Raw genomic sequence first — 13304 nt, 5'->3', positions numbered from 1 at the left:
AAACCTGACATCTAAATGAACCAAATGAATTAGAGATAACACGGTGTGAAGCTGGATGAACACAGCAGGCCAAGCAGCATCAACAGAAAAGTATTTCAGTTCATAGATCTCTAAGTCTGGGAATATTTTCCAAACAAATAATCATGAAAACATCCATAATTATTATGACAATAATAAATGGAACTTGAGAAGAGTTATGCTACCATAAATAAAAAATTAAAGAAATCAAAAAGATTGATTACTTTGAAAGGCTAAATGCAGTTCACAAGGCCAAATTGTACATGTTAGCATCTATGAATTAATAACAACAAAACATGGAAAAGAAAATAAAGCACTTAAGGGTGGGGAGGGAAAAATGTCTTTGGTAGTGGGGTCGGATTGCAGAGGGCGGAAATGTTGGAGGATCATGCGTTGGATTTGGAGGTTCGTTGGGTGTTATGTGAGGACGATGGACGTCCAGGAAGGAGAGAGAGGTGTCAGAGATGGTCGAGGTGAACTTAAGGTTGGGGTGTAAGGTGTTAGTGAAGTGGATGAACTGTTCGAGCTCCTCGTGGGAGCATGAGTCGGCCCTGAAACAGTCATCGATGTAATGGAGGAAGATGTGGGGTTTAGGGCCAGTGTAGCTACGGACGAGGGACTGTTCCATGTAACCTACAAAGAGGCAGGCATAGCTTGGGCCCATGTGGGTATACCCATGGCCACCCCCTTCGTCTGTAGGAAGTGGGAGGAATGAAAGGAGAAGTTGTTGAGGGTGAGGACGAGTTCGGATAAGCGAATGAGGGTGTCAGTGGAGGGGGACTGGTCAGGCTTGCGGGACAGGATGAAGCAGAGGGCATTTAGTCCATCTGCATGGGGAATGCAGGTGTATAGGGACTGGACGTCCATGGTGAAAATGAGGTGTTGGGAACCGGGCAATTGGAAGTTTTGGAGGAGGTGAAGAGCGTGAGTGGTGTCATGGACATAGGTAGGGAGTTCCTGGACCACGGGAGAGAAAATAGAGTCCAGACAGGTGGAGATAAGTTCGGTGGGTCAGGAGCAGGTGGAGACAATGGGTTGACCAGGGCAGTCAGGTGTGTGGATTTTGGGAAGCAGTAGAAGCGGATGTGCGTGTTTGGGGAATGATGAGATTAGAGACTGTAGGTAGGAGGTCACCTGAGGTGATGGAGTTGTAGATTGTTCGGGAGATGATGGTTTGGTGGTCAGGGATGGGGTCATGATCAAGGAGACATAGGAGGAGGGGTCAGAGAGCTGGAGTCTGGCCTCCATCGTTTAGTTTGTTCCTCAATATGCGTAGTTTGTCTTGGATTATAAAAGTAACATTTTCAGGTATAAGAGTTGTCTCTTAATTGTAATTATATTCCTCCTACTTCATGTTTCAAATTTGGTTTTGAAATTTCTTTTCCCCTGAAAGACAGGCCTCTCTTATTCTATGTAAATTTATATAACTGTCAATATCTATTAACTTACGAATCCTTTTTATCCTCGGGAGGTCACAATCATGAGTCTGGCCGTGGTCAACTTTCTTCACCTTGGCCAGGAATTGTCATTTAAGATTATAGCATGGTTCTCGGTTGTGAACATTCCCAACTAGTTATGGATTCTTTATCATTTCCGACATTGTGATACCTTTTGGATCATGAAAATGATGTGCCAGTTTGCATTTTCTTTTGTCTATGTCTTTTCTTTTCCATGTTTTGTTGTTATCAATTCATAGATGCCAACATATACAATTCGGCCTTGTGAACTGCATTTGTCCTTTCGAAGTAATCAATCTTTTTGATTTCTTTAATTTTTAATTTATGGTAGCATAACTCTTCTCAAGTTCCAGTTATTATTGTCATAATAATCATGGATGTTTTCATGATTATTTGTTTGGAAAATATTCCCAGACTTAGAGATCTATGAACTGAAATATTTTGCTGTCTTACTTCAATTTCACAGTTTAAAGATCATTGTAGTCAGTACTTTTAATTTTCAATTATACAATTTTTACTAATCCATATCGCAACTAAGTGCAGACATTTTGGAATAAACACTAATGTATTAAAACAAAGGAAGCATTCATAACATGATATTTCTTAACTTATGTACCTACCAATTGTTTTGTTTGTCAATCTTTATCTTATTGAAGGAATTTTAATGTTGGTTTTATCTTACCATAAGTTATGGAGATAGTTTAGTTTCTATAGCGTGGCATTTAAAACTATTATCCATGTGAACCGGTGCAGTGAAAGCAGAACCACAGCTGTTGGAAGTTTAAAATGTTTTTTTTTCATCATCTAATTGAACAGACATTTGCTTTCTGAAAAATTGCTTTTTTAATAAAAAGCATCAGTTATAAATAATCAGATGCATTAGCTGAATGTATGATTGGTGTGTTATGTACTTCACATGTTTTCTTGCACTACCTAACGACTCAGATCAAAATTTCGATTATGAAAAGGTAGAGAATCATGATGTCACCGTAAGGTTTCACTGTTGATAATATGTACTCCTCAGCATTCTTTCCTTCCAACATTAATTGAGTGTCACTCATCAGGAGCTAAAAAAGAAAGAGAATTTTATATTCGTAATTAAAATATGCTAAATGTGATGAATTAAAAGTAGCTTAGCAGGAATTCCATCAATTGGCTATGACACTATTACAAGAGACTATTACAATGCTCCTGCAAAATCTCAGCCCTAACGTGTTGATTTTCTTTTTAAAAATAAGACTTTTGTAGCTCCTTATCAGTTACTTCTGGATAGATGGCCTTGTACTTCCGATCTCTGAGTCAGAAGCTCCAGGCTCAAGTCCCAACCAGGACTTATGGCCATGGATGGAGAATTCATGATGCAGTTCTGATCTGACTGTGAATCCTTCCATCACTTCCCTATTATTCTCCAAAAATAAATACAGTATACATGAAGACTTACAGAAAGGAGAAGAATTATTTTTGGTGTGGTGACTATTACGTAGATGAAAACGGTGGTCATTCTAAATGAGCCTTACTTGACCAACTGAAAAGATAGTTTGTCCCTGCTCTAATTATTTTAATTGAAGGCAAGGCACTGGAAGAATTCTCTGCTGTTCTGCAAAAAGAACTGTGGAATTTTTACCTTTCACTCAATGAGGCAGATTTGTATCAACAGAAAGCAGCTTGGAAAGGGTCAAACTGAGTAAAATAAGGGAAATTGATGTTTGAATAAATCGAACCATGTTTCCAACCACAGAATCAGTGTGGCATTTGTTGAAGTTACAAGTAACATTCTGAGTAATCGTGACAAAGGCAAACAGTCTTTCCTCTTCATTCTCGCCATTCATGCCTTTGACAAAGCAACTGCATGACCTTCCTCCTTATTCTTCCCACCGTTGTCCAGCTGGTGGGTTCCATTCTTATCCAACTCATTGTAGCCAGAGAATTAGGTGCATGGTCTTCACATTCTACTCCAGTGCCAATGCCTCTGGTGTCCCCCTTGCTTAGGCTCCCGTGTCCCTCTCTCCCATTTCCTACCTACAAGTTACCCCCTATGACATCATCACAAAACAAGGTATTTGTCTCCTCGATAATAAAATGTGAGGCTGGATGAACACAGCAGGCCAAGCAGCATCTCAGGAGCACAAAAGCTGACGTTTCGGGCCTAGACCCTTCATCAGAGCCTGGCTGTGATGAAGGGTCTAGGCCCGAAACGTCAGCTTTTGTGCTCCTGAGATGCTGCTTGGCCTGCTGTGTTCATCCAGCCTCACATTTTATTATCTTGGAATTCTCCAGCATCTGCAGTTCCCATTATCTCTGATACTATTTGTCTCCTCGTGTGTTTTCACAACTCCCAGCTCTACTTCATCACTGCCTTTCTCGATCCCTCCATTGTCAGATGGTTTGTCTAACATCCAGTGACTGGATGAGCATAAATTACCTCCAATTAACTATTGGGAAAGGCAAAACCATTGTCTACAGTCCCACCAGAAACTCCATTCCCTAATCACTGACCTCATCCCTCTTCCTTACAACTGTCTGATGCTGAACCAAACTACTCACAAACGTGATGTTATATTTGAGACTAGCTTTCAATCAAATAGCTGCACCATCACTAAAGTTTCCCATTGCATCTCAGTAACACTGCTCACCTCTACATCTGCATCAGCTGATCTGCTGCTGAAACTTTCAAACCTATCTTCATTACTTCATGACTTGAATATTCTCATGCACTCCTGACTGGTCTCCCACATTCTACCCTTCATAAACATGAGGTTATCCAAAACCCTGCTGCCTAGTTCTTTACTCACAAGTCCTGTTCTCATATCATTCTGCTCTTATTGACATACATTGACTCCTTGTTAAGGCACCACCTCAATTCTAAAGTATTCATCAATGTTTTCAACAGCCTTTTATTTCCCACCCCAACCCTAATCTCCTCCAGACCCGTAATATTCCAAAGTACCGATGACTCTCCAATCCTGCTCTCCTGAGCATTTCTGATCCAAAGCCTTTACCAATTCTCTTTCTAGGCCCTAAGTTGCGGAAGTCCTTCCTTACTTCACTTTCTTTCTTTCAGATACACCTTAAAACCTGCCTCTTTTGCCAGACTTTTTCTAATTTTCCCTAATAGATCCTTATGTGGCTTGGTATTTTTTTCTGGCACTCTATGAAACACCATGGGATGTTTAATTCTGCGGCAAATACTATATGATAAATCAAGTTGTTGAGTGTGATCAATTTGAAAAGAGTATAGCTCTCAAGAAAATTCAATTGTGGTCAAGTGGAATATTTATCAGGGCATTTTGCTGAGCATATAAATTCCAAAGACGAAGTGAAGGTTCAAGAAATATAATGTGAAATAGTTTAGCCGGAATATGTAAAAATAAATAAGTAAGTTATAAATGGCTGTAAAGAAGCTTGAAAGGGAGGAATACGGTTGATGTGAAAAAATTGAAAAGAGATATCAGAGGATGGGAACTAGAAATAATCATAGTTAAGAGGCAAATGCAGCTATATTCAAAGTAAAATGTCCTGGCAATAATTTTCTATCAAGAGCATTACAGAACTATTTCACTCCATGTTACAGATAGAAGTCACAGTTATCATATCCAACACGTGAGGAAAGCTTACAGAACATATACAAGATTGTGACCTGAAGAGACAAGACATGAAAAATACTTACAATCGAGATCAATGTTCCTAAGCAGGCAATAATGATACGGCACCTCTGCAGGTAAAGTAAAATAAATTAAATTGAAATGGGTGGGCATTCTCTGAATATCATGGTTCATTACACTATATGTTTTGGTCGGTATACAGTAAAAATCCAATACTATGGCCAGAGAGGTTTCTTGTAATGGTCTATTTCACAAATTTGCATAAACAGTGGCCCGCTTCCACACTGTAGGGATTCCATGATTTGGTGTGGAAGCAGGCACCTCTGGAGCACCCGTTGGAAATATGAGCACAGATGTCATTGGGAATTGGTGTTGTATGAATGTTGTTGGGACCACCCGTATCTGTCTTCAACTCCCCAATATGAGCTTATGATCACGTTGTGATCAGAGAGCAAATTGGTAACCGTTTTTCACCAATCATAAACTTTAAATGGTTGTGTTCCAATTTTGTGCTTATAGTCTTGATCAAATTTCCAGGTTAAATCTATATTATTCAAGTGTTAATTGGGCGAAAACATTTTCCTTTATAATCTGCTCTCCACTGGTAGCTGCATGATGCCAACTCAATAACTCTAAATCCTTGATAATGGGAACTGCAGATGCTGGAGAATTCCAAGATAATAAAATGTGAGGCTGGATGAACACAGCAGGCCAAGCAGCATCTCAGGAGCACAAAAGCTGACGTTTCGGGCCTAGACCCTTCATCAGAGAGGGGGATGGGGAGAGGGAACTGGAATAAATAGGGAGAGAGGGGGAGGCGGACCGAAGATGGAGAGTAAAGAAGATAGGTGGAGAGAGTGTAGGTGGGGAGGTAGGGAGGGGATAGGTCAGTCCAGGGAAGACGGACAGGTCAAGGAGGTGGGATGAGGTTAGTAGGTAGCTGGGGGTGCGGCTTGGGGTGGGAGGAAGGGATGGGTGAGAGGAAGAACCGGTTAGGGAGGCAGAGACAGGTTGGACTGGTTTTGGGATGCAGTGGGTGGGGGGGAAGAGCTGGGCTGGTTGTGTGGTGCAGTGGGGGGAACAAACAACAAACAACTGCACCTCCCAGTCGCAAACCATTTCCACTCCCCCTCTCATTCTCTTGATGACATGTCCATCATGGGCCTCCTGCACTGCCACAATGATGCCACCCGAAGGTTGCAGGAACAGCAACTCATATTCCGCCTGGGAACCCTGCAGCCATATGGTATCAATGTGGACTTCACCAGTTTCAAAATCTCCCCTTCCCCTACCGCATCCCTAAACCAGCCCAGTTCGTCCCCTCCCCCCACTGCACCACACAACCAGCCCAGCTCTTCTCCCCCACCCACTGCATCCCAAAACCAGTCCAACCTGTCTCTGCCTCCCTAACCGGTTCTTCCTCTCACCCATCCCTTCCTCCCACCCCAAGCCGCACCCCCATCTACCTACTAACCTCATCCCACCTCCTTGACCTGTCCGTCTTCCCTGGACCGACCTATCCCCTCCCTACCTCTCCACCTACACTCTCTCCACCTATCTTCTTTACTCTCCATCTTCGGTCCGCCTCCCCCTCTCTCCCTATTTATTCCAGTTCCCTCTCCCCATCCCCCTCTCTGATGAAGGGTCTAGGCCCGAAACGTCAGCTTTTGTGCTCCTGAGATGCTGCTTGGCCTGCTGTGTTCATCCAGCCTCACATTTTATTAACTCTAAATCCTTGTTTATTTTCTCGGATCCTCTCCAGTATATTTTTGAAGATAGGCTAGGCAGCATTGTACTTGAAATATATGAATACAATTACAACATGTAAAAGGCATCTAGAAGGAGGGCTGAAAGGGCTAAGGGCCAAATGCTCTCAAATGGGACTAGATCTATTCAGGATATCTGGACAGCATGGATGTGTTGGACCAAAAGGCCTGTTTCCATCTCTATGATTGTATGGGTTTAGTTATAATTGTGTTGGACTGCAATGACTCAGTTGGACAAATAATCAAAATATCTCCTATGTAAGTAGCCAGATATTGATCAGATTCTTTCATCAAATGGCCAACAGAAAGTACAAATCCAGTTGCTTTCCCATTATCTTTAATGTGTCCTATTCATATGTATGTTATGATCACCTTATAAAATTCCTCTGCTGTGCCATTGCACATCTTCTTATTCACACTTGTTTAGATTCCTTCAAACAGTGGTAAAAATGAGGTCAAATAAGTACTTTATAGAACCACTTTTTGGTAGGCCGTTTTCCCCATCCCCCCCACACACACCACCCCACCCTTCCCCTGCACCACCCCTATTCTTTCTCTCTCCCTCTCTCTCTCTCTCTCTCTCTCACACACACACACACACACACACACACACACACACACACAAACACACACACACACACACACACACACACACACACACACACACACGGAGCATAGGAGTAGGCCATACTGCCCATCAAGCCATCCTTGTCTATTAATCTGATCATGGCTGATCAACAATTCAATACCTTTTATCCACACTATCTCCGTAACATTTTACCTCATTGTTAATTGAAAATTCATCAACCTAAACTTTAAATATACTCAAAGACTGACATTCCATAGCTCTCTGGGTTAGAGAAACCCAAAGATTCACAACCTTCAGAGTAAAAAAAAATTTGCACTGTCTGAAATGGCATCCCCCTTATTTTTAAATTGTACCTTTTGGCTCTAGAGTCCCGAGTCAGGAGAAACATCATATCTACATCTGTGGTGTCTATTCATTTATCCATTTTGTAAGTTTCAATGAGATCAGCTCTCATTCTTCAAAGCTCTAGGGAATGCAGCCCAGTTTTCCCATCTTTCTTCTTGCAACATTCCTGCCATCACAGGGACAAGTTTGATGATATTTTTTGTTGCAACCTCTCTATATCAACAATATCTTTCCTGAGAATAAAGACCAAAACTGCGCACACAGTACTCTGGCACTGTCTAACTAAACTCCTGTACACTTGAAGCAAGACTTCAGTACTTCTGTGCGAGATCCTGAACATCAGGGACCCAATTATTGATATTTGCGGTGCCAGACTAGGCACAGCCTACCAATATGAAAATGACCCATTTATTCTTACTCGCTGTTTTATGTCGTCAGGCCAGTCCTTTATCCATGACAGTACTCCGACTTCTAAACAATGGAGTTTAATTTTAATAAACTGCCTCCTGACTGAGACCTTAAGAATATACGATATGTATCAACTTCCCTTTATCCATTCTGCAGTTTAAAATTTTGTTTTAAATGTCTTCTGTAACCCCTCTTCAAGAAAACATCAAGTTACTATAAAGAATATGTGTGCTCAAAATCTTTGCTGAGGTTGGGTTTATGAAGACACTTGGAAATAAACAATGGGCAGATTGGAATGGAACCAGACAGAGAAAAAAGACAAATAATTTCAAGACAGATGGGAACAGAAAAAAAAATTAATGCAATTTAACTCAGGGAAAATTTGTGTAAAGTAGCATAATTTTTACGTAACTTGTTCAACTCAAATAGTAAAGGTAGTTGTGTTGATATGAAACCTCAACATATTCAGCACATTCAACATAGTCATCCCGATACAAGAAATGATCAAAATCATGATTTTACATTTTCCAAAATTAAACTTCACAGTGTAATCACACATTTAAAAAAATAACTTACAAATGGTTGTATTATGGCACACAGATGTTTAAATACTGTGAAAACCATTATTGCCATGAGAAAAATTTCCCTTCTTGCAGTAAAGTTCGACTGGAAAAATAAAGGTTGAACTGCTTAGATTTCAGCAATGTGCAGTTTAGTCCCAGAATGCATTAGTACGGTATTGTAAATGTTACCTTGGTTTTCAGAGAAAATAGTGTTACTACAAGTGACACAATTGCAGTGGGACCATTGGCACATATCACTATATCAGCACCATAATCGCTAAGAAGTATTAAAAGGAAAACAAAAAGGTTCATGTTAAAATTGCATCTATTCGTTTGTTTAATGCTGCATAAATGTAGTAATTTAAGAAAATCAAGACTTACGTTGAAACAGCTCCCAAGTACAAGCCTCCTAGAAGAATCCACAAGTAATAGGAATTTCACATCGCAATCTTATTTTCTGAACGGTTGAAATCAAAATCAGTATTATTTATGCCTCTGGAAGTGAAAAAAATGAGAGTGGATTGAGGGGTCAGAAGGCCTGCGAGAGTGAGGTGAGGGAGACATTCCAACATTTCAGCTTCTGACCCGTTGGGTGTCCTATCTGACCCCCAATTTGGGAGTAAGGCATCCATTGCTCATTATTGGACCATCCAAAGAAAGACGTTAACTGTTAGAGTTGAAGTAATATTTCACTGTGTACAATATTTAAAATACCAATACTAATTTATACAGTAACTTACCAATAATAAAGGAAGCATGAAATTCCTTGGATCTTCAAGTTTATCATCATCGTTCAAAATCAAGAAACTCACGAAAGTCATGGTGATAAAACTGCAGCAGACAGAGAAGGACTTCAAAGGTAGTGAAAATATCTGGCAAATAACTGACAGAACTTGTTCAAAGATACTTATGTCAAAATGGATCTAAACCCAGATGTTTGGCTTACCCATATTTTCAAGCTTCTCCTGGTAAATAAAACAAAGAGATACATAAACAGTAGGCAGTTTAGGTATTTTTTCCACCAAATGTGTGTTGTAAATATTATTACTTATTTGAAATATTCAATGCAGCAACAGCACCAGTAAAACAGTACTACAAATGGAACAAAAACAGTGAGTTCTTGAAACAGAGATAACAAAGTGTGAAGTTGGATGAACACAGCAGGCCAAGCAGCATCTCAAGAGCACAAAAGCTGACGTTTCGGGCCTAGAGCCTTCATCATCATCCTCTTTGATGAAGGGTCTAGGCCTGAAACGTCAGCTTTTGTGCTCCTGAGATGCGGCTTGGCCTGCTGTGTTCATCCAGCTTCACACTTTGTTATCTTGGATTCCCCAGCATCTGCAGTTCCCATTATCACTGATACAGTTCTTGAAACAGTACCAGTTACAGACAGCAACTGTACAGGGAACAGACAAGTTAATGTTTAAAATGTGAATCCTGCATCATTATTTAACAATGGGAATGAACAAAGAACAACAAGAGGGATGAGAGCGAACTTGCACATAGGGAAACATATAGAACAACCTGTAAAGTGCTTAACCGCAGAATGAGGTAATGAAGTAAAAGAGTTATTTGCATGAAGCACCTTCTTTAATGCCACTATCTGCCATTTTTCATGGTTGCAGGTCCAAAGCCAAGTTGACAGCAGAGGGAAGGAAAGTGTGTAATGTGAAAGAGTGAGAAAGGTGACACAGGAAGAAGGGAACAAGCTGGTATATAGGTGAGGCAGCAGGGTTCCAGAGTGTGGTTGTTAGGGTGCCAGATGGGGAGATGTAAGGGGCCAGTGGATGTCGTGATCATATGATAAAAATATGCTTGGGAGGTAGGACGGACCAAATTTTGGAGGAAGTTGGTTGGATATCGACATGGAATGTTTGTGTCCTTGGGAGATAGGGGCATGTTGGGAGTTAGTTTGGGATCTGCAGATTGGTCAGGTGTCTATCAGGGTAGGTTTTGGTATAAAGTCAGGGTCGGGTGTCAGTGTGTAAGGGTCTGGTTGGTGTGTCCATTGGGGTAGCTTATGGCCAGTAAGGAGGATCGGTAGTGGTTTATCAGGGGGTTTATTCAGGTCTTTGAGTCTGTGGGAGCAGTGTTCGGAGCACTGGGGACAGAGAGCTGTCGGGTTACTACTTGGAGAAAGGTGGTTCAATACAAGACAGAGTCAGTGTGAGTATTTGGAGGATACAGTAGTATAGTTAGCCTGGATAACAAAGTGTGAGGCTGCATGAACACAGCAGGCCAAGCAGCATCCTATGAGCACAAAAGCTGACGTTTCGGGCCCGGACCCTTCATCAGACCCTTTTCTGATGAAGGGTCTAGGCCCAAAACGTCAGCTTTTGTGCTCTTGAGATGCTGCTTGGCCTGCTGTGTTCATCTAGCTTCACACTTTGTTATCGTGGATACTCCAGCATCTGCAGATCCCATTATCTATAGTGAGCCTGGATTTGGATTGGGGTTTCATCGCTCTAACTATTCCCGAGTAACTATTAAATAAGGCGGAAAAGTCAATAATCTCCACTTCTGACTCAGAGCTGGAGGCTTTTTCAGATGTTTCCTGATGCTGGGTAATTGCCTAACGGAGAATCAAACATCCTGGGCAATTACTGCACAATCTATGCACCAGGACTTAGCTAGAGGCTGGAAGATTGCGACCATTGTTCAAAGTTATATTTCTAAAGTTAAGAAACAATTGTTAACTCTGACATTTGCTTTATTATAGGCAGGAAAGGCTTAGTTGAATTGCTCAATGTCTTGTATAGATACTAACAGATGATTGGTAATGTAAACATAATAGCTCCTTAATAGTGGAGTCGCAGGTAAACAGGATAGTGAAGAAGGCATTTGGGTATGCGTGCCTTTATCAGTCAAGGCATTGCGTATAGGGGTTCAGAGATCGTGTTGCAGCTGTGCAGGACATTGTTTCAGCCACCTTTGGAATACTGTGTTCAATACTAATTTCCCTGCTATAGGAATTATGTTGTGAAACTTGAAAGACTTCGGAAAAAATTTACAAGGATGTTTCCAGAGTTGGAGGGTTTGAGCTACAGGGAGAGGCTGAATAGGCTGGGGCTATTTTCCCTCGAGTGTCGGAGGCTTAGGGGTGACCTTATAGAGGTTTATGAAATCATGTGTAGCATGGATAGGTGAATTGTCAAAGTCTTTTTTCTACGGCAGGGAAGTCCAAAACTAGAGGGCATAGGTTTAAGATGAAAGGGGAAAGATTTAAAAGGGACCGGAGGGGCAACTTTTTCATACAGAGGGTGGTGTGTGCATGGCACAAGCTGCTAGAGGAGGTGATGGAGGCTAGTACAGATATAACATTTAAAAGGCATCTGGATGGGTATATGTATAGGCAGGGTTTAGAGGGATATGGGCCAAATGCAGGGAAATGGGCATAGATTAATTTCAGATATAGGGTTGGATGGGCAAGTTCGTCCATAGGGCCTGTTTCCTCGCTGTACAGTTCTATGACGCTAGGACTGTATATTCCCATCTGGTTGGTGTAAGATAATTTAGCAAGCCTAATTTACATGGCATATATACTGTTCTAAGAGTTCACCTCATGACCTTTGGCCCAGAAAATTGGTCTCAAAATCTCTGCTTTTACTCAAGTATGAACAATACCATTATTCCCAGCAATTGACCAGGTAGTAAACTGCAAACGATTCCTTAGCAAGGAGAGAAGGTAAAGACATTAAGCATTCAGTCTGGTTCCTTAATGAATGCTTTTTCAGGCAATTGATCCCATTGTTCTTATAAGTCTCTGTTTGGTGATCAGGAAAGGTGTGACTTTGTCAGACTTACTGACACAAAATGACTGACATAATAATGCATTGTAGAAAAATTAGCTTAGGATAGACATTAAATTCAGGTATTTGTCAAGGCAACACTGATAAGGCATTTCTCATCATTAACTAACAGAGAAGACATTCAGAGAATTGTTGAGTCATAGAATACTTACTGCGCAGAAAGAGATCACTCAGCCTACCATGTACATGCCAGCTCTCTGCAAGAAGCCCACTATACCCACAAACCTGTTTCTTCCATGTACCTGCAAACTTATTTATCTTTAGATGATTATCTAATTACTTTATAAAAGCTACAATTGAATCTATTCCTCACTATTTTCTCAGGCAATAGATCCTCCAGATCATTACTACACCCAATGTAAAATAATTTTTCTTCAAATGTCTTTCTTTCTTTAATCGCTCACTTTAGATCAGTGCCCTTTGCTTCTCAAACCGTCTACCAAAAGTTACTTCCAAATAACTCAGCTAAGACTCTTCATAGTTTTGAGCATCTCTATCAATTCTCCTCTTAGGCTTTTCTTCTTCAAGAAAAGCAGCCTCAGCTTCTGTAATCTGTACACATTTCTGAAGGTCCTTATCTGTGAAATGATTGATATAAATATATTCTGCATCTCTTCTAATACTTTTATAACCTTCCTAAATTGCGATACCCAGATTTGGATGCAATTATCCAGTTGAGGATCGACCAGAGTTCTTTAAACGTTCACTATGGTTTCATTGTTGTTGTACTGGTCTATATTTATAGGT

Source organism: Stegostoma tigrinum, chromosome 2 (assembly GCF_030684315.1).
Source record: "Stegostoma tigrinum isolate sSteTig4 chromosome 2, sSteTig4.hap1, whole genome shotgun sequence".
Lineage (NCBI taxonomy): Eukaryota > Metazoa > Chordata > Chondrichthyes > Orectolobiformes > Stegostomatidae > Stegostoma > Stegostoma tigrinum.
The sequence above is the reverse complement of the archived record's forward strand: the minus strand, read 5'-3'. Positions refer to the sequence as shown.